Genomic DNA, 20,927 nt, shown 5'->3' on the forward strand with positions numbered 1-20,927 from the left:
TTAGTACCCTGATGATTTCTGTTCTCAGGACTGTGTACCATTTTATTCAACGAGGGCCCGTGTCCACTTACGGCTTTTTGTTTTGCGCTGGCGGTGCCCAGTTCCTACATTTTGTAGCGCTTCTCCCTGCCACTTACTGTTGCTTGGTTACAAAAGTTGTACAAGTTACAATGTAAAGAAAATGTGACGGCATTAGCAGCATTAGCAGCATTAGCAGCAGCTCTCGACCTGAAAAATGTACCCTCAAAAGAAAAGTCAGACGCCATTTTTGTTGACAAAATCATCAACAGGTCCGGTCCCTTTTTGACTTTGATTGGTCGGTGAGGGAATAGTGACATTGATGACCACGGGACTATTTTTAACTGAGAGCAGTGTGAGCGCAGCCACAAAAAAAAGAAACCAGCTGACATCGAGGATGTTTTTGTTCGAAGGTTACTGAGCGCTAAAAACGCCTGAACTAAACAGGTTCTTAAATGGACAACAGTTGGTAGATAGGAAGTAGCTGGGAGGTGGATAAATCGAGATGGGCGGTAGATGTGAGGTAAATAGGAGATAGATAGGCAATACTGGCTAACTCTTAGCAAGCTAGCTGGCCAGGTCACAAATGTAACAATAAGTTAACCCTGAGTTTTCAAACGACGCATGCATTAATTATTGCCTTATAAATCTCTACAAACCATTATTCTTTTGTGGAGTACTTCATTCATCGAAAGAGGATGGTTGAAGAAAGTAGATGATGTAACAAATCTAAAAAAGCTAAGATAGCTAAGATAGCTAGCTCTCAGTTAGCCTGACAGTGTGGGCCTTCAATAGGCCAGCATGCAGCACAGATTTCTGGTGAGTATGACTGACTTTACGATAAAGACTAAGCCTCAAAATAAATCATAGTTAGAACCAAAATGGTTTTATTCAAAAGTCCTAAAATGTTATCTTAGCTTGAGACTTTTAGTAGTGAAGAAACAGAGCAGGAAAAGTACTGACTGTCCAACACTCGAGTCAAATAACTGAAAGAAGTTCTACTGCAGCCAACTCTTAGGGCACTATAGGAACTTTATCCTCCTCTACCATCCAGCTCTCGCTCTGTGTGTGTCCAAACCTCACACCCACCCCTGGCCTCAATCAAAGGGACCCAAAGAGTGTTTTGTCACCAGGTTGCCAAGGTCACCAAAACACAGAGGATTACAAGCGCAGGTGGGAGGGGAGAGGAAGAGGCCTTTTTTCTCTCTTTCTCTGGACTACACACACGTGCACACAAACACAATGCACTTATATTAAGAGTCCATGCACACACACACACACACACACACACACACACACACACACACACACACACACACACACACACACACACACACACACACACACACACACACACACACACACACACACACACACACACACACACACACACACACACTCTCCTCTCTCTTGCATTTTCCCCCACTCCATCATCATCTTGTTTCATTACTGTCTGGAACTTTCTGTGGGTGATTCACTGTGTGACTGTCTCACCTGGACAGCTATGACTCATGGGAAAACTGTAACAAACAGAGCATTTTTGACGAAGATCAGACTTTTGACCTTCCTTGTTGCTGTAGTTATACACAAACACTGCATCAAATACATCATAATGATCATTATATACACATAGAAGTGGTGTATTTGTGTCGGGAGAAGTGTGTATATTTTCAGGCAGCACGTCGAGCAAAGAATAAGCAGCCTGTGTCAGAAACAGTGACATGTCAGACTCATATTACATATTTAATTCAACTAGAAATTGGCCTTTAGGGGGCGCTGGTAGTGTAGTGGTCACTACACACGCCCCATGTACGGAGGCTGTAGTCCTCCAAGCGGGCTGCTCGGGTTTGAATTTGAATTATTCAAATTTATTTTGACATAATGAGGGAGATCAGCTGTTAGAAAATGGTGCAGCCGGCTTAGTTTGCATCTCTAAAAAATCCCAAAAGACGGAGTTTAACCCGCCCTACTCTGCCTCTGATTGGCTTACCCTAATGTCCTAACCCAACCAACCAACAAAGGCAACAAGGAGTACCAGCCAATTGAAGACACAGTTGGACGAGCATACTACTGAATGATGAGCATCAGAGGGGATTTAGAAGTCTGGTTACTGAAAAATGAGTGGGTATACACTGCAATAAGACTGACACAAAGCGACACAATTTGTGCATTTGCACGCTCGGCACGCACACACACACACACACACACACACACACACACACACACACACACACACACAATGTTATTTCCCTTTACTGTGTGTGCAGTTGCGGTCCTTATCTTGAGGAATTGCAGTGCGCTGTGGGGCTGGAAGCTAAAAGCAGCTTAGGTAAAACAACAAGGCACAAATAGGGGGGGAAAATGAGTAGGCAGCGTCCTCGCTTTGATGTCACGATGCTGACATTTTCTCTCTTGGTTCTGTAATTAGTTCTCTGGGAGTATGAAAATTGGTAGACATTTTCACTGCATAATTTCATTATCTGTGGGAAAATTTTCTCCCACTCTTCAGTGCGTCACATTCTTCCCTCTCTCTCTCTAACTCACTCCACTTCCTCCTCGTTCACTATTAATATTTTTCCTCTGACTTCATGTTTCTCCACCACTCTGCTTTTACACCCTCTTACCCCTCCCGCCTTTCCACTTTGCCCCGACACCCTTTCTCACCCTCATCTGTCATTCAGAGAGCTGGGAGGGGGAGTTCATTGCTCCGGAGCGACAGCTATAAAATATTGATTGGCACGGGAAACATGATAGCTGGAGAAAAGGGTGGATGGAATGGAGAGAAGGAGGGAATATTTCCTGTGAATAAAAGCTTTGTTTAAAAAAAAAATGCCCATTATTTTTTCACCATCTTTGCTTCTATGGCTCTCTCTCTGCTCCCCCACTTCATACATTTTCCTTCCCATCCCCTTTCCCTCTTCTCTCTTCTGATCCCCTGACAGAGTGAATTACTGATCCTAACAGCTCAGCTCAAAAACGTCTTGCCTGAATGCTGTCATCAATAATGGATGGCTGTAGCAGAACAATGTCCAGGTTCGATTTACGGGGGTGTAGTAAATATGGACCGGTGGCAAAAATAAAAAACGTATTTATTTCCCTCTGCTTCTGCCTGTAGGCCTACACACTTCAAAGTACCTACAAACCCCGACCAATAAATGTCCGTAAATCTACTGAGGAAGATGTCATCGGAAGTGGCCAATCATGTTCCAGTGTCACATGCAGAAGGAAGTAATCCATCATATGGGGAAGAAAAAGATTGATGGATTAATGACAGCGAGGAAGAAAGAAGAGGTAGATTAAGGGAGGACAGATATGATGGAACGGGATTCAGTGATAATCTCACACAGTGTTTTATTAAATCCCACAGTGATACCGTTATGATCTGCATGTTTGTGCATTCACTGTGCAGACTTTTTTGAAAGTTAAATATAAGATGTTTTGATATATGCACTTCTGAAAATATCTAGATCATTTCTGGATATTCTCCTGACCTGGCTGTTCACATAATGCTCCTCACAGTGGGGGATGTAGCAACAGAGTCTGCTATACGATGCTAAACCAAGCAAAAACCAAGAGAGCCGTATCACATCAGCTTCAGAGAACGAGAGAGAGAGAAGGTCACTGGTTGCTCCAATCAAAACTGAAGCTTCTCATGGCTTTGTTTTAATAATGTTTATGCACAGCTGCTGCTTGCTGCTGCTTGCTGCTGTTTCTGTAACTTTTAAAAAAAGCGAGGTGTTTTGTGTCTGTGCGCCGGCGTAGATCAATTGAGCACATTAAAGTAGTTTGTTGCAAAAACTAAATTAATTTAGTACAAACCTAATTTTAAAATATACCCTAAAATAATAGTAAGTATCTCCTGTGTCATTCTGTGGGAGACCCTGTAGACTCCAGTGGACTTTTGGAAAGATGCTTCAGTTCCTCGTCGAACTTTGTGATGAGCCACTATCGACTCCAAAACAAACAAAAAAAACGCTATTTGAAAATTTCAATCACAGGTTATTCTTGAATTTGATTTTCTCTCAACATTGAAACAAATGACGCCTTCCATACTCTTGAAGACTTTAAGAAGACTTTTAAACGACGATTAAAACCTCTAATATCTGAAGACAATGTGTCAACAGCTCACAAGAGTTTTTAGTCACAGAAGATTTTGCAAAGACATGGCGTTCTTGTAGGAAGCCCACTGCGCTAGTGGATGATGCTAGAAGTACTGAGACCAAAACCCGTCTTAATCTACAGACTTAATATGTTGAATCTGTCGTCTTATCGTATACGACACACAAGCTTTGGACTTGATTTCCCTTTTTTGATACTCTTTGAAGGATTTGGGGAGCAATGGGGTCTCAAGGGTTAAAGAGTAAGACATGGGGGGAATTCCTAATCAATAGGTTGTAGAAATCCTTGCTCCTGAGGTCACTTAACCACAGTGCTGGATGCCTGACGCTCGTATATCTTTGAAAACAACGACATTTTTTTAGAGTCGTGTCGACTTCAGAGGTATGCAGCCAGGTCTGCACCCACGAGCCAAACGCAGCCATATAGGGTCAAAAGGCCTCATGGGTAAGAGTGTGGGTCTGTTTGTCTATCCGAGTGAGTGAGTGTGTGTGTGTGTGTGTGTGTGTGTGTTGGGGGGGGGGGGGGGGGTCTCATGTTCTTGGTAAGTGGCTCATGATGTGTATCTGTGCAGAAGCCGTGGAAATCATGAGATCATGCTCCTTAACTTTCTTATCAGCGAGTTAGAATCAGCAGCAGCTGCAAAAACATGAACGCAAACAGAGAAACACACACACACACACACACACACACACACACACACACACACACACACACACACACACACACACACACACACACACACACACACACACTCACTCACACATGCTTACCATAAATAGATATACCAATACTTTTTAAACCTGTTCCCCTTCACCCCTCATCCCCTCCTGTCCCCACAGTCACACACACATCAAACACCCATGAGCAAAAAAAAGTAAGCGTGATTCCGTGTGAAAGCGTGAAACCCACACACCTACACAAAGATGCAAAAAATCATCATGGGCTCACATATTACTCTCACACACACACACACACACAGTTTCACAAAATCAGAAAAACACAAATTCCATTCTTGGTCGTCATGTTATAAAAGAGTTCCTCCCCATAATCAATCTTTGAAAAGCCACAAGGACACACACATACACACGCACACACACACACACACACACACACACACACACACACACACACACACACACACACACACACACACACACACACACACACCTTTATGTTATAACCACATTCAACAGAAACTCCAGAGACAGTTTAGGAAGTTTATAGGGCCATTCAGGGAGACGTGGAAAAAGAGAGTGAGTGAGAATGATGGGACAGCAGGGATATCATTGCTCTGGAATTAGATATATGATGCCCGCCCATTTTCCAAACACACACACACACACACACACACACACACACACACACACACACAAATATGCGTGCAAAGAAAAAATATGCAAAGGGAAAGCACAGAAGTATGCAAGCGAAACCACCAGAGCATCTTTCCATCCATGCACACACACACACACAAACACACACACAAACTCCCACAAACCAGAGACAGTAAAAAAGAAAGCACAGCACAAGAGTTCCCAAGAAGTGAAGCCAAAAGATTTAAGCTCCCTCTGCTGACTTGCTGCAGTTTATCTCATAAGCTCCGCCTCTTCCATGCCACGAGACAAGCTTTCAAATTAAAACGAACGCTGAACACATTTTTCTCAAACATTATGTCTGTCATCACAGTTAGTTCACATCATGTTGATTTATGTCCACGTGTTCACTCTTCTGAGAGGTTTAGTTTTAATTTGTTATTTGATGCAAAAACTAAGAAAAAAAAAAAGGATGGGTGTGATGTCATGATTGACAGCTCTTGTGACAAATGCGGCTCCTACAGTGTTCTTTACTGGATTAGCTGAGTGGAGAAGAAATGGGCAGAGGAAACTTAATGAACAATGAGACACGAGTCACTCAACTTTCAATAAACACGAGTGTCTTCTTCAAATCCCCGAGTGAATAAGTTCTGATGTTCCAACTTTAGGGATCTTCACCGTTTCATCGGTTTGTTCTAGCTCCAAATAATGTAATCAGAGCTAAATGTCATCGCCTGTCACGACGTATTTTGGATTCAATTCAGTCTTTTTCTTTTCTTTTTTTTTTTTGACATTTTGACATTTATTGCTGTAAGAAAATAAGAAATTGAGTTTAAAGGAAGGATGGCAAACATTACAAATAAATAATCAGAAATCAAGTATCTCCTGTGTAAATGTCTCTCTGAGTCATGACTGTCTACAATGAGTGTGAAGTGTGAGTCCCGCTGGCTGTGTTGTTGTCAGAGCCGTGTTTACATCATGTTTACATGGACGGGACGACCTTGTGTATAAAAGCTGTTTTAGTCAAGGACTAGAGAAAAGAAGAAGAACATACTCACTGATTATTTGGATGTCATGTAAGTGTGTTTAGATCTCAGTCATTCTGTGTCGATTTATGTGCAATATGAAGCTACGAGCTAACTAAAGAGCGCTAACATTAGCATGCTAACACAACAATGCAGGACACAGGTGATTACAGCTCGAGCAAAGGACAATTTAGTCCGCTGCTTGCGCTTAATGGTGTTTAATTATGGTGCGTTCTCATTGATAACTCCTTCGTGTGAATGCGAGTGGAGAGGGGTTGGAGGTGTGTCTCTGGAGGAGAGCGGAGGCTTCAGAATAGCGGAGGTGTCACCAAACAGCAGTTTGTTTTGGTCTCATGCTGGTGCGAAATCTACTGGATCAAAAAGTCGCACATCCTCTCTATGAAAGTCTCTTGTTACAAACGCTTTCTCTCACACTCCATCCAGGATTCAGTATTCAACTGTCTTAAGTGTTTACTCTCACTTTTTAATGATTCATGCTTTGAAACTATAGCTGTACATGTGGGTGAGGGGTTTGTTTACCCGGCTCTGCCTGTCGACACCTCAAATCCACAGCGTACGATCTGTTCTTTTATTTTAAAATGTTTTTGTTGGCAGTATTGCATGCTCCTGCACCTCGAGCAATGTCTTTGATGAAAATAGTTTTATTTTCTGTGTTTGGAGTACAACAGGAACAAATCAAATCAATGTTCTGAAAAAAATACTTTCAAGGTATAAAGGAACCATCAGCTTAAATACAAATAAATATAATTAGTTTCAGTGACGGTATGTTTTGAATCTGTAAATCTCTTTTCGCTCCGCCCTTCAAGCTTTTCTGTGTTTTTCCTCTCTTCCTTATCCACATGTATTTTCAGAGAAGCGGTTCAGATGAGGTTGATGAAGCAAAGACAAGCAGAAAGACGTGATTAAACAAATAAGAGTGCGGGTGTGTGTGGAGAAGGTTTGTGCATCTCTTCATCTAAAAGATGTGTTTATAAAGAAGAGATCAATGGTCTGTTAGAGCACTCCAACCACTCCACACAGTATGTCAGGGAATTATACAGCGCGTCCACGAGTGTCACATCCCGTTTCCAAAGGAGACACCAGGCGCACTTCTTCTGCGTCCGTTTCATTCTTAATCACGGTTTAATCCTCAGTCGGCACTTTGATAAAAGCCACTTTATTCAAGACACGAGCAGACATGCAAAGTGAGAGAACTTAATCACTTCATTACCTCTTTCCAAGGGGATCTTTAAATGAACATTTTATTGAGTATATGCTTCTGAATAAAGGATACTAGAACGCCTAATTGTATAAATCTGCCCTATAATTAAAAAATATGCAAGATGATCATCTATTTTAGATTTTTCTAATTTGCTTCTTATTCAGCTTTAATTTGATTTTGAAATCTGGAAAACAATCAAAATCTTGATCACCATCACCAAGTCTGTTTTTTAGGGGGTCTAACAGAAGGTGTGTGTAAAGGTGGGGGGGAGTTAAATCTGTTTTCCTGCGTGATGATTTCCTTTGTGTCCAGCCACGTCCTCACCGTGAAGTTTCTGAGCAGTGTATGTCTTTTATCATATGTTTTCTCCATGTGGAGTCTACAATCGTGCTAGCTAATGCTACAGTAGTTGAGCTCCCGGCCTACGGTAACGCTGATAGTTGTGAAGTTCAGACACACAACCAACGACCGATTTGCCGGGAGTCACGCTGCTCACCTCTGCCGTTGCATTGTCTTTGATTGAGGAATTTTTTATCCATCAAACCAGCGATCCACAATGTTTGTTCACTTTTCGTTATACCAGTGTTTTCTTTAAATGCATAATTATGACCTAATGAGATGATTATGATCTGTTAAAAAGTGGTGCTTTGGGGCGCGGTAGCGTGATGGTTAATGTGCGCGTCCCACGTTTGGGGGCTGTGGTGGGTTGCCCGGGTTCGGGCCCGGCCTGGGGCCCCTTTCCCTCGTGTCGTTCCCCACACTTTCTCTCTATCACTGATTTCCGGCTCTGTCCACTATCGTGTCTCTACAATGGAGGCAAAAAGAAGCCCCAAAATAAATCTGCAAAACAAAAAGAAACTAAAAAGTGGTGCCATGGGATGCCAATGTCATAGAATTGAGGTGGTGCCCCATGTCCTCCAAGCGGGAGGGCCAGGTTCAAGTCCGACATGTGGCTATACTTTCCCGCAAATTAGTCCTCATTCTCTCTCACAATTGCTCTATCCACTGCCCTACCTTCTGTAAATAAAGTTTAAAAAACCTAACAGGTAAGTGGCCGTTTGCGATACACAGTGAATGGGGTTTGAATTTTGTGTATGTAAAATCAAGATCAGTGGGTGATGGTGGCGGCTTTACTTGCGTTCATGACTGTGCAAGTCTCAGCATTTTATACTGGTATATTGGTTGCACTGGTATATTAGGGCACAGCCAGTTTTTTATGGTATTGAAAGTGTGGTACTTTATACAGGAGACATTTTCCCAAAGACTAGGTACCTAACAGTGACAGAAATAACCCCAGGAAGACGTAATATAACATGCACAGCACACTCCTTGTCAGAGCCAATTATATATCCACCAGGCTTTCAGAGCTGCACCAGGCAATTTATAATAGCAGAAAGTACTCAAACGTTAGAGTATCTCAATGTGAGAGCAGACAGTGACAGCTGGTTGGCGTCCTCTAACTTTCATTGTGTGTGACATATAAGGCCCCCAACTAAAGCCGGCAGCTAGATTTACGACCCCGCCTGCGGAGAGCGGACGGTGTCACGCCACAGCTGGTCTCGGTTAGAAAAGAAGCAAAGAAAAGGCAGCGTCTGGAGACGGGAAAAAAAAAGAACAAAACTGGAGCATCATGGTGGTCTGGTGGTAAGGACACATATACTAATCGGCCGTGACATAATGACCACTGATGCAATTCAATCCAATACAACAGTTCTACCATAAATTCCCCTTTTATTAAGCTTCTATGTTTTCAGTTTTTTGTTGAAATGGTCAGAAAGATGATCATTCTCTTTCTTTCTGAAGTCACAGTGGGTGGTGGTGTACTAAAGGGCATTATTTTGAAAGTACAACATAAAGTAGAATCATTACTTTTCTGACCAAGCTTGAAATGCAGAAACTTCGTCAAGGTAGAATTCAATGGGTCTACTGTTTTATTGGATTGCATTAGATTGCAAAGGTGGTCATAATGTCACAGCTGTTTGGTGTACTGTGTACTGTAATGGTGCCATGCGAGAATGCCTCAGGCACAGACTCCTTCACAAGAGTGACGTTTACTTAAAACAGTTGGAAAGTTTTATATTACCACTTCTACTTTTACATATTAGGAAAGCAGCAAAACTTTTTAGTTGAGATTATTTTTGGGGAGCGTTTTATCAACAAATAGAAAGGTGAAGATAAACAGGAAATAAGGGAAGGAAAGAGCTGAGATTGCATTCACAAAGGGGCCGACAACTCAAGTCAAACTAAGGTCCATGCGTGATCAGGGCACAAACCCAATGGGGTAAAGCAGTATGCATTATTATCCTCCATTAGATTTGAATATTTTTATTCTCGTGCCACTTTTCTATCTACAGTATAACAAGAATCTGCAAATAACACCAGGATAACTGTTTGTTAGTCTCCATTTTGCATGTGTTAGAGAGGCATCACTGTTTGCAACTTTGACATTGTGGAGTAACGGCCCAGTCAATTCACAGTCCGGATAATTACATTACAGCCACACACTCCTACACACACACACATTCTATCATTCAGCTCTGGCCTCTTACAGTTCATGAATACAAAACCCTCAGACCCACACACAACACAGAAGTGGTGTCAGTGACATGCATATTTTATTCATACCTAAATTATCATTCTGAAAGGTGCATCGCCTCTAGTTATCAGGTCAGAGCAGAGAGTGCACGTTATAGTGTGTGTGTGTGTGTGTGTGTGTGTGTGTGTGTGTGTGTGTGTGTGTGTAATTAGGTCTGTCACTGTGCATGCATTTTTAAAAAGGCATGCTGTAAGTCCATGCAACGTTACATGTTTATTCATTTGTATGTGCATGTACAGTATATGCAGATATGTGTTGTGCATCCTATTTGCCCTCAGTCCAACATTGTGTTTGTACATATGCATGTGTGAATACACAGCAGGTGAGTATCAGATGTTCTATAGCACCTTGTGGAGGCCACAGAGGTCAGAATGAGTCTCTATAACAGACACACTCAGTCTATTTGTACTCGTCTACATAAAGGCAGCCGTTTCTGTTCCATACACGTCATGTTGTGTCCATTTAGCAGTCAATCTTTTACTATGCTAACCTACAATTCATGACTTTTTCTCAGCCTTTATCAATTCAGTAAGCTTTATTGACATTTTTAGACGAGCTATCAGCATTGGTGCAAACTGAGAAATCTGAACAGCAACTGGATGGATTACCATGAAATCTTTGCAGACATTAATGGCCCCCGAGGGACGAGGCCGACTCGCTCTGAGCCCCTCACTTATCCTCAACGCTTTTTCTGCACTCTTTGCTACAAACTTCAATAACTTAACTACTTTTTTTCTTTTGTCAGAAACACCAGAGGTTAGGACTTCTAGCAACACACAATTTAAAAATTAAGAAATGTCAAAAGAAAATTGCTCAAGCTTAATAAAGCTACTTTGGAGGCGAAGAATCTCACTGATGAGATTTGTATGATGAGGTCACAGATTTGAAAACATTCATGTTCTGTTGTTGACTTGAAGCATAAATACTCCTCTCAGTCGTTGCCTGGCTGAAAGTCAGAATGAGACATTTTCTCCACAGTAGGACATAAATCACACATGTGTGATATATATATATATATTTATAGGCAGGACACATGCAGCACAGGAGCAGCTGATGAGTGGGTGTTTGCAGGTAGGCAGTGTGAGAGCACTCAGATTCTGCTTTTCATGGCCAAACATTTCACACACATACAAACACACAGCACACTTGTGTGTACACTTTCATTCCCCTCCTCTATCATTGTCGATCCTTTTCCACTCTTTCCATTTTTCTTAGTCTTAATTTCTCCCCTCCGGCATGTTTTGAGCAAAATCCCAGCAAAGGCAGCTTCCTTTTGCTGGGAAAGAAGGATGAAGAGAGATAGAAACGGGGGGGGAGTTCTCCGGCAGATCACTCCACATGGGGACTAGGTACGCCTCGTTTGTCCTGAAATGGCTCTTAAGCCCGCTCTTATCTCCGGTTTCTGTGCTGCTAAGTCAGCTTAGGTGTACTGATACACCTCGCTGGAGAACACATGACGCTCCACAGAAGGGGTTAATATCCGATTTCCCTCTCTTTCAAGCTTGAGCACCAGGCAATAAGGCTTTGGTTACACTTTTTTCCCTTATTTGTGTCTTTTATACGACCTAGTGTGTGGGTGGAAACCTAAATGTCACACTATCAGCTGTGGCGATCAAGCTGAGGACAGATGAGAGCCAATCTGTTTGAGCAGTCTGCTGCGCTGTGAGGTATTTAATTCCACCTCCTCCCTCTGAACTGGGTCACTAAGAATCAGTGATGGTGGGACATTTAGCTCTCTCCTCTCCCAACACTCAAAATCCTCACTTTTCTAGTCTCTAAAACCCTCTGTGAGCATTGCGTTCCCCCTCCGCTGTTGTTTTGCTCCATCCGACAGCACGCTCCCTCCCTGACTGATCCGTTTCTGAAGAGCGGCACAGAGGAGATCAGCACAGAGCAGCTGGATTCTTGAGTTGACAAAATCACAGGAGAGCTAAAAGATCACACGAGTTTAAGAGAACAACATGCAAATCACAGGTTACCGTGGATTTCCATTTTGACTTGTTGATTCAGAGATGAGATAAGATAAGATAAGATAATCCTTTATTTATCCCACAACGGGGAAATTTACGTTGTTACATACACGTCTGAGTGGTGTTTTATTTTGAAATCCACCGTATGCTATATGTGTTCCTATATGCCTGACTTCCTGCCCGGGTCGATCTGCTCTGTTCAGCTTGACGCATGCTTTCAACGGGCTTTGTCGTCCTTCAATCTACAGGATGTTTATAAATATCTTCCAAAATAAAAGGAAGGTTTGTATGCAAACAGGAAGTAAAGTACCCGTAGGTAAATACGGTATAAAATTCAAAATAAAAGCATAACAAAAATGTTTTGAAATGCAATACAATTGAATTTCTAGCAATACAAAACCTGTTGAAATTCAGTGATTATTGACAATTTAAAAAAATATTACTCATTTGACAGTCCTAGTTTAAATCAGAAATCCATTTGGTGACCTTATGCTATTTTTTTTTTTTTTTTACAGTTGACATCTATTCCTATTCCCATCTAGTCCTATTCTTCTGTTTGCATTCATTGTTGAGTCAGATCTGGCTCAATATTCTTCAGTCACACTGGGTAAGAAGGAGGCAAAATAGACTTAAAAAAAAAAACAGAAAGAAAAAACCCTTTGCCAAACATGAAGGATTTCTGTTTACAAATCATCACAAGTGTAATTCGCCTCGCCGTCTAATCAGAGAATCTGTCTGAGACAGAATAATGCAGAAGTATTGCATTAGCAGCATAATGAGAAAGAAATGCATTCGGGCAGCAGAAAAAGCAGATAAGAAGAAAGAAAAAAAAAAAACCCCGGCAACCCCATGGACAGTCGGAGAAAATAATTACAGTCATTCCAACCATCATGACGAACCGTTATCAGCTCGTAATGCACAAGTCTCACTTTGTATTACACACACATAAGAGTGAACGCACGTATCCACACGCAGATGGAATATCTCATTTCATATGCATAGTCTTATGTAAGCTTGTGGGGGTACAAACTTGTGCGAGTTGCTGTGTAATGTTATCTTCCAGATGGATTCTGCCTCCCTTATCCCGGGCCTGAGGGAACGGCACGGCTTCGCTTTCATTCATGTTCTACTATCACAGCTCAGCATCGCTATTAATACGAGCAGCCGGCGCAGGGCACTGCATTAGAATATCAAAACATTGGCCAGGGAAGGGACTTCTATTTTCAGGGAGATAGGATAATGTTTTACTGGGTGGTTGTCGGCTGATAGCGCGGATGGCTGGTTGCTCTGTGTTCGATGTGCCTGCATATTTTCCCCACCTGTCGGTACCTCTCAGTTCAGGTCTATCTGTCTTTATGATTACTTTTTTTTCTATCCGTCCGAAATGTCTCCCCGCTCCTTTTCATCTCGGCCCTGTGATGTCTTCCCTGATTCACTCCAGGGAACCTTTGTATATTCTCACGTCTACCTCTCTTTCCCTTCTTCTCTATTTTCTCCTTTCTTGCAGCCGACTTTCACTTCCTTCCTGCTTCGAGGGGATGACACAGATTTTATTTATCCATCCTCCCCCACAGGCCACATCTCACCATCGACCCCTGTAACCATCCAGCCACTTCAAACAGAGTCTCCTCTCCCATTAGGCTTTTTTTAAATTTGATTTTATTTCTGTTCATTTTTTTTTTTTTTTGGACATCCCTCCATCATCTGTCTCCTTGTGTGTCCAATTGCTCCTCGTGTTTCGTTCAGAGAGGAATTAAAACACCATTCAGCGCCCAGTTCTGTAGATTAACTATTTGGAGAGGAAATACTGGTACAATGCACACACACACACACACACACACACACACACACACATCCACACACACACACACACATCCACACGTCATACATAAACACACACACACATACACACACATGCACATGCACACAATTAAATAATAAAGATGGCCTCCGCTCAAATGATAAAGAACAGCTTATAGGCTTATTTCATTTGAAGATTTCCACATCTTTTGGCTATTTTATTCAGAGCTGCAGATAAAATTGGATCAGACATTTCACTGCTCAGGCTTTCCTCCATCTGGAGTCTCTCTCTCTCTCTCTCTCTCTTGCCTTCCTATACCCCCTTAACACCCTCATTCCTTCCTTCCTTCCTTACAACCTCACGACTGTTTCTCTCCTCTTCCTCAGCATACTCTTCTTCTCCCCTGCTGTCTTCTCCTCTCCTCTTTCTCAGGCTTCACCTCTTCCACTCTCTCTCTCTCTCTCTCTCTCTCTCCCTCTCTGGCACGCTTCCTCCCCTCTTCTTCTATCCCCTTTTTTCTCGCCTTCTCGTCTTCACTTCCTCCCAACGCTTCACCTCACTGGCATCTTTTCACACATATCGCCTCCTTCCTTCTCTTGGCTTCCCTCTCCCCTCCATCCTTTGCCTCTTCATCTCAAACCATGCAGTTTTTTTTTTTTAACTACCTCAGTTGCTTCCTTACAGTAATCCCTCCTTAGGTCACTATAAATAGAGCCTCTAGGGGGTTTGATAATGGACTTCTGCCTCTGACCTTATTATACACACATTACTGACCTTACCACTGTCTTCTGCTCTTCTTTATGGTTTCCCCCGTTCCCCTTTTTTCTGTAATGTCTAAACTGCAGCTGAAGATGGTAAATAAGCTCTTAATCAAAGGTCTTATTTTTGCTCTCTGCCTCGCCTTTTCCTTTCACTACTCTGCTGTCCTTTAAGCCCCGACTTGTTTTAATTATTTTTCTCCCATTCTTTACAACATTTGGGATTTGTTAGGGTGTTATTTGTCATCTCAGGGGGGGTGGGGGGGGTGCCGCTTTAGGAAAAAAACATAAAAAAGGGAAAGTCTTCATTTGTTCTCGAGCTAACATGAAAACACATCATTAGTGTTGCATTCTTCCTTGAAATCTGTGGCTTTGGTTGCAAACTAATGAGCGAGCTCGGCAGCCAGCGCTACCTATTGGTTATAATGATAAATGGCAGAAATTCACCGCCTGCAGATCTTGAGTGCCAAGATGAGTGGGGAATTTTGGATGTGCCATGGCGTGAGCCAAAGGAGGAAGAAAGTCCAAAAATGTCAAGCTATTCCTTTGACACCATCTCCTCTCTGTTTGGTCCCTCATTGTTTCTGATCCTCTGCTGCCGGAGTCCTAATTAACTCTTATCCTGGGTCTGCTTCCCTCACAAGAGCCCCTCTCCGAGATGAGCTGTGCTTGTGCTGCTGGGAACTAGAGCAGCGGGTTGCTGAGCAGGGGGGAGTGCAAAAATCTCAAGAGTCAGGATGTGTGCGAGAGAAAGAGGAAAGCAGGAGAGTCCTACGTTTGGAGCCTTAATATGCCAACATACAAAGCTTTGAATGAGTTTAGTAAACAGGCGAAAGAGAGTGAATCACTGATTAATTCAAGTGATAAAAACAATCAAAGCGGGCCTCAATGAAACCCGTCAGGAGGATTTCACAAGTCGCAGCCAGAGCTCAACGTGACCTGAAGGTATCGACATGTTTGAGCCAAGTTTAAGCCTGGAACATAAATTTAACTATGACACATTATACAGCATAATTTATATATCATTTATTCATCATATATCATTTACAGTAATTAAATAACAATGATGCAGTAATTTCAGCACAGAGATATTTTTTCCTTGCTGCCTCATTTAATCTTACACAAAGTGCACCAGTGTGCAAACAACAAGTTTTGACTTGCCAGCTAATGAACTCAAAATGTTTTCTGGATGGTTAAACTGGAATGTGAAGACAGGAAAGTGAGTTTGACAGGAAAGCCCTCCTCTGAGGTTGAAGCATTGACTGTATGTTAATATGGACAACAGGTCGCTGTCTCTTTCTGTTAAAACGTGAAGCCAAAATACTCTCGCGATGGACGCCGTTCTGGAGCCAAGACGTACGAGTAGGGAGCTGACGCCACGTCCCTTTCTGCTAAACAAAACTTACTGACAAATGTAACTTTGTGATAAACATCCCTCGAGTGGGTACAGCCCACAGCAGAACAGATTCTTGTGTGGGTTTGGAGAAGACACTCACAGATATGGAAAGTTAAATGACTGTTTAATTGAATTTAAACTAAACTACTTAAAAACATAAACACTTCAAATAAAAATAGCATTATGAGAACAATCTATCATGGGAGAATCCAGCTTTGACAAAAATGTACTTGATGTGTATTTGACCCCTGACCCATCTGTTAACATGGAGGAGGCGGGCTTAATGACCTATACTGCAGCCAGTAGGCAGAGGGAGCTCTTAATACTTTGTCTTCACTCCCAGGCGGCTGTTGATACTTCCAGCTCGATACACAGTCTGTGAGGGGTCCTGCACATAATGAATGCACACATTTTTAACTGCAAGCAAAGCATGGCAAATTATGTGAGAGGACTTCTAGCTACACTAAAGGCTGAAAATGAATCTATACCAGACTTCAAACGTTTCATGAAACAGTATCTCTTTTAAAGTTTCTCGTTAGTTTTTTCAGCTGGTGTTCACACACTGAACTGCTAATCTGTACTTTTTGCAGACAATGTTTGAGATAAATTCCAAAAAAATATAGAAATGTGTTAGCAAAGACGGTGACTGACAGTGTGATAAGTGTAAATGGTAAATGGACTTGAGCTTGAATAGTGCATTTTTAGTCTTCTGATTACTCAAAGCGCTTTTACATGGCATGTTACACCTACACATTCAGGTGGCTGCTACAGGTGTATGTGTATGTTGATATATGTTGGAGTATATGGTGAGAGGTGCAGGGGAGGGGGGGCTTTGGAAATATTAAAACTGTGGGGATCGCCGGTCAATGGGTTTAGACCAAGTGATTAAGATTTGTAGAATTGTAATGATGACAGGCACAAAGCTAACTGATTTAAGGAAAGGAAAGGGAATGTTTTTGCATTGACATATTTGTTTGTTGGAATAAACTTGGTTGCATCATGCTAGGGCAAACTTCAGGCCTTGTGCTGTAGTGCATTTTCCAAAACATTCGTTAACATACATATTTTATCTCTTGCATAGAAGCCACAAGAGAAACATGATCAATATTGTATACAGCGTTGCAGTGGCGCTGTGTACACAGTAACTCCATGCATGATTTAACACATGAGCCATGTTTGCCTGCATGTTTGCTATTCATAGCGAGCACGTCTTGCATGGACATTAAAGATTCATTTTATAACACATAGTTCAATCTACGATGGTTTGAACATTACCCTCAACATGGCCTCTTTTTTGTTCCTGCTACTATAAACAGTGCGCGTTAGCATAAACATGGAGTCCATGTTCAGCAGCGTGAATGTGTACAGTAAGTGGAAGTGTCCTACTTGTTCAGTCACACTCACATTTAACACTAATTCAAAGGTCCCTCAGTGGAATAAATAGACTCATGATGTGGATATATTCAGGCTAAAGGAGCGTATTACTTGCTTTGTTGTGTCATGGGTTTGTTGACTGGTATTTGATCGCTAACATTTTCGACAAGTGGTCGAAGCGCAGCTCATTCATGCTGGTGAGTGCACAAACAGTGGTGAGCCTGAAAGGCACGGTTCAAAGCTTTAAGAGACTTCACAAGCTCAAATGGAAGCAGGCAGAGGGACTACAAAATGTTTTTGAGGCAATGGGAATAATGAGAAACTCCTGCCAGTACAGTCCTTCTACCTCGGAGAGACGTCTTGATTTTTTTTTCTTGAATTTTTTCTTTCCCTTTCTTTTTTCTTTGCTAAGCACTCGGGGCAGCAGAGTGGTGTCATGTGTGAGGGTGGAATCATTCTAAAAGAAGAGTTGAAGCCCTGTGGGTTGGTGTTTTCAGACTCTCCAGTTGTGCTAAAAAAAATAAAATAAAAAAAAAAAAAAAAAAGCCTTTCATGAGGACGTTACTCTGTGTTTCTCCTTAGGATGTGAACAGATCAAAAGATGATATTTACAGGCAAAAGGTTTCACTCGGTTTTAATGTAGAACCCAAAAAAGCTGTGAATAAGATTAGCCAAATAACATTTAAAAAATGATACATGTGTTTGTTTGACTGTGAAGTGTTTTATGTTTAAGGGACTAAGCATCTTAAAAACATCGGACTAAACTGATGAGATGTTGAAAAAAAGTTATGCCACAACATATGGTATGGTGGTATTTATGTAGACAACTAATGCATGATGGGAAATAATCCCAAAAGGATCTGTATAGTCTTGCAGTTAGTGACCCTGCAGGATCTCCCATTCCTTTGTACGATCGTATGCCTTCCATACGCGAGAAGACTTTGAAAAAACTCTGAAACGTTTGACATCTGAAGACAGTGTGTCAGCAACTCACAGAGATTTTAGTCTCAGGCTAAGATTTTGCAAAGACCGGGGATCCTACAGGGTCGCTCACTGCAAGACAACCACGAGATTTCCTTTTAGGATTATTTCCCACCATGCAGAAAATCGAAAATGAGGAGTAACTGGTGGAGTTGTGGTGAAAGCAGGAATGCCTCTTTGACATGTCCTCCCCTTTGTACCGCGATAGAGTGGAGAAGGAAAAAGCTTTGAATCTGGACTGCAGTACCCCATTTTAACACTAGGTGTAAGACTTACATATTGCTCCTTTAAATAATCTACTCCATTCTGGTTTTATAAAAAAAAAGAGAGACCACAATTCAAATCAGCTGAATTGAAGGGCCAGGGCTTCAGCTGGGGGGGGGAAGGTAAGGTAAGGATGGCAGCACATCACTGAGCATTATAAGTAATTTAGTGGAAACATGGCTGGAGGTTGCGGGTACAAACTTAGGTGATTCAATTTGAACATTCATTTCCATTTCAAGCTATTGTAAAACACAATTAAAACTCCATTTAACACAGAGTCAGCCCGCGGTTAATTATGTATTTACAAACCTCGTATTATCTGGTCAGAAGAGTAGATAGCCAGCATAATGCGATAAAGTATCAAGTTCACATTCAGTTCATATGGAAAAGAGCTAGCTTAACGTGCATCATTAACTTTTATTTGACTAGTTTGCGGACCCGGTTTCAGTCACAGTGCCGAGGGACACTGTGCATTAGCAACACATGGCCTTACACAAACACAGAGGGTTAAGAGTTCAAAGTTGGAAACAGTAAAGTGGATTTAATTTCTTAAACATGTCCTGCAGGGCTAATGGCTAAAGTATCTGGTTTTATAGGAAGATCTGCCCCTAAAACAAGAATAAAGGTTTTTTCGTTCATCTGCTATATCTTCATTCCCCTTTGAATATGCTTCTTTCATCATGCATTGCATTGCATCAGGTAAATAACAGGATCAAGTTCATGTATAGAAAGGCTAAGTGCGCCGCTTGTTGCTCCACTGCATCCTGTTTAAGCTCCGCATTAGCATTAAGAGCGTGCATATAAGGACCATCACAAAGTGTAGACATGGAAGGAAATGGGCCTCGGCTATGAAAACCAAGAGGTTACAAGTTCAAATCCTCGAGTGAACGAGTGATTGAGTCGCTCTGTTTATACGTTCAGAGAGAAAGAGAGAGATGTATGGATACGTTGATAGGCTGGAAGCTGGAGTCGCCCCGGGGGGCTACCGGTGCTGCATGACTGGCTCTTTTCAGCCTCGGCCCCACACAAAGAGGTGCAGTGAACGGGGGGAAATAACAAGAGGTTAGTTAGTTAACTGGGGTCAGGAGGTTAGAGGTGATGAGGCTTTCAAGTGTGTGTGTGTGTGTGTGTGTGTGTGTGTGTGTGTGTGTGTGTGTAGGTGAGTTATGTAAAGTCTCTGTCTCTGAATGTGTCTATCCTGCATGTGTGTGTGTTGGTGAGTGAGCCATAAAGAAGATGTTCTGTATGATGAAAGGGCCTCTGTGCAGGTGGACGCTGGGGTCAGGAGTTGAAATGTTGTTGGGGGGGGGGGGGGGGGGGGGCTAGTGGAGAAAATTCACTGCATGACTGGATCTGTTTGCAGTAGGCCGCCCTGTCACAGAGCTGATGTATGGCTTTTAAGTGTTCCAGGCTTGTAAGCTCAGAGGTAATGGACTACAGCTGAGTGAGTCCATACTATTGTTCTCCCCGACGGCTTGGCATGTGGAAATGGTACGCTTGTAGATGGTGGGGAGTTCTGACCTAGTTGTAATGAGTCAATCAAACATCCGTGTGCATTTGGATGCTGTGAACTTTTGGACAGCTTAAAAAAAAAAAAGAAGTAGAGAGAAACGTGAGCGGATCTCTAGAAATGTTCAGGAGTACATTTGTGAACACGGCTTGAGAGATGCATTAGTAATAGGCGCAGCTGCCCTTTTTTTTGGGCGGTTTGCAAGTCATGACATCCCCCTGAACTCAGCAGTTTCTGCTACTTTAAACCAGCACAGTGTGTTATATATTAACACATAATGGGGAGTTACATTTACACGCAAGAAAGGCAGAAAGGATTGCAACAAGACCAAAGTTGGACAAACCCTTTAAAAGGGGACAGACTTTAACTTAAAGGGGACATATTATGAAAAATCCACTTCTTCAGTGTTTTTGAACATATATTTGGGTAACCTGAGAGTCTACAGACCCACAATATGTGAAATGAACGCATCCAGTCCTTTGTTTGTGGTCTGCACAAGTCTTACAACACAGAGAAAAATGCTTCGTTTTCAAATTTGCTCTCCTTGTGATGTCACAGTGGGATTATGGTAAAAAAAAGAAAA

At 42.1% G+C, this 20,927-nt stretch overlaps 1 protein-coding gene across 2 annotated transcripts in view; it reads right to left on the reverse strand.

The window, feature by feature from the left end:
* Positions 1-20,927, reverse strand: part of LOC132974677 (netrin receptor UNC5C-like) — a 241,343-nt gene that overhangs the window by 122,604 nt on the left and 97,812 nt on the right. The window lies entirely within an intron of this gene.

This window comes from Labrus mixtus, chromosome 5 (genome assembly GCF_963584025.1).
Source record: "Labrus mixtus chromosome 5, fLabMix1.1, whole genome shotgun sequence".
Classification (NCBI taxonomy): Eukaryota; Metazoa; Chordata; class Actinopteri; order Labriformes; family Labridae; genus Labrus; species Labrus mixtus.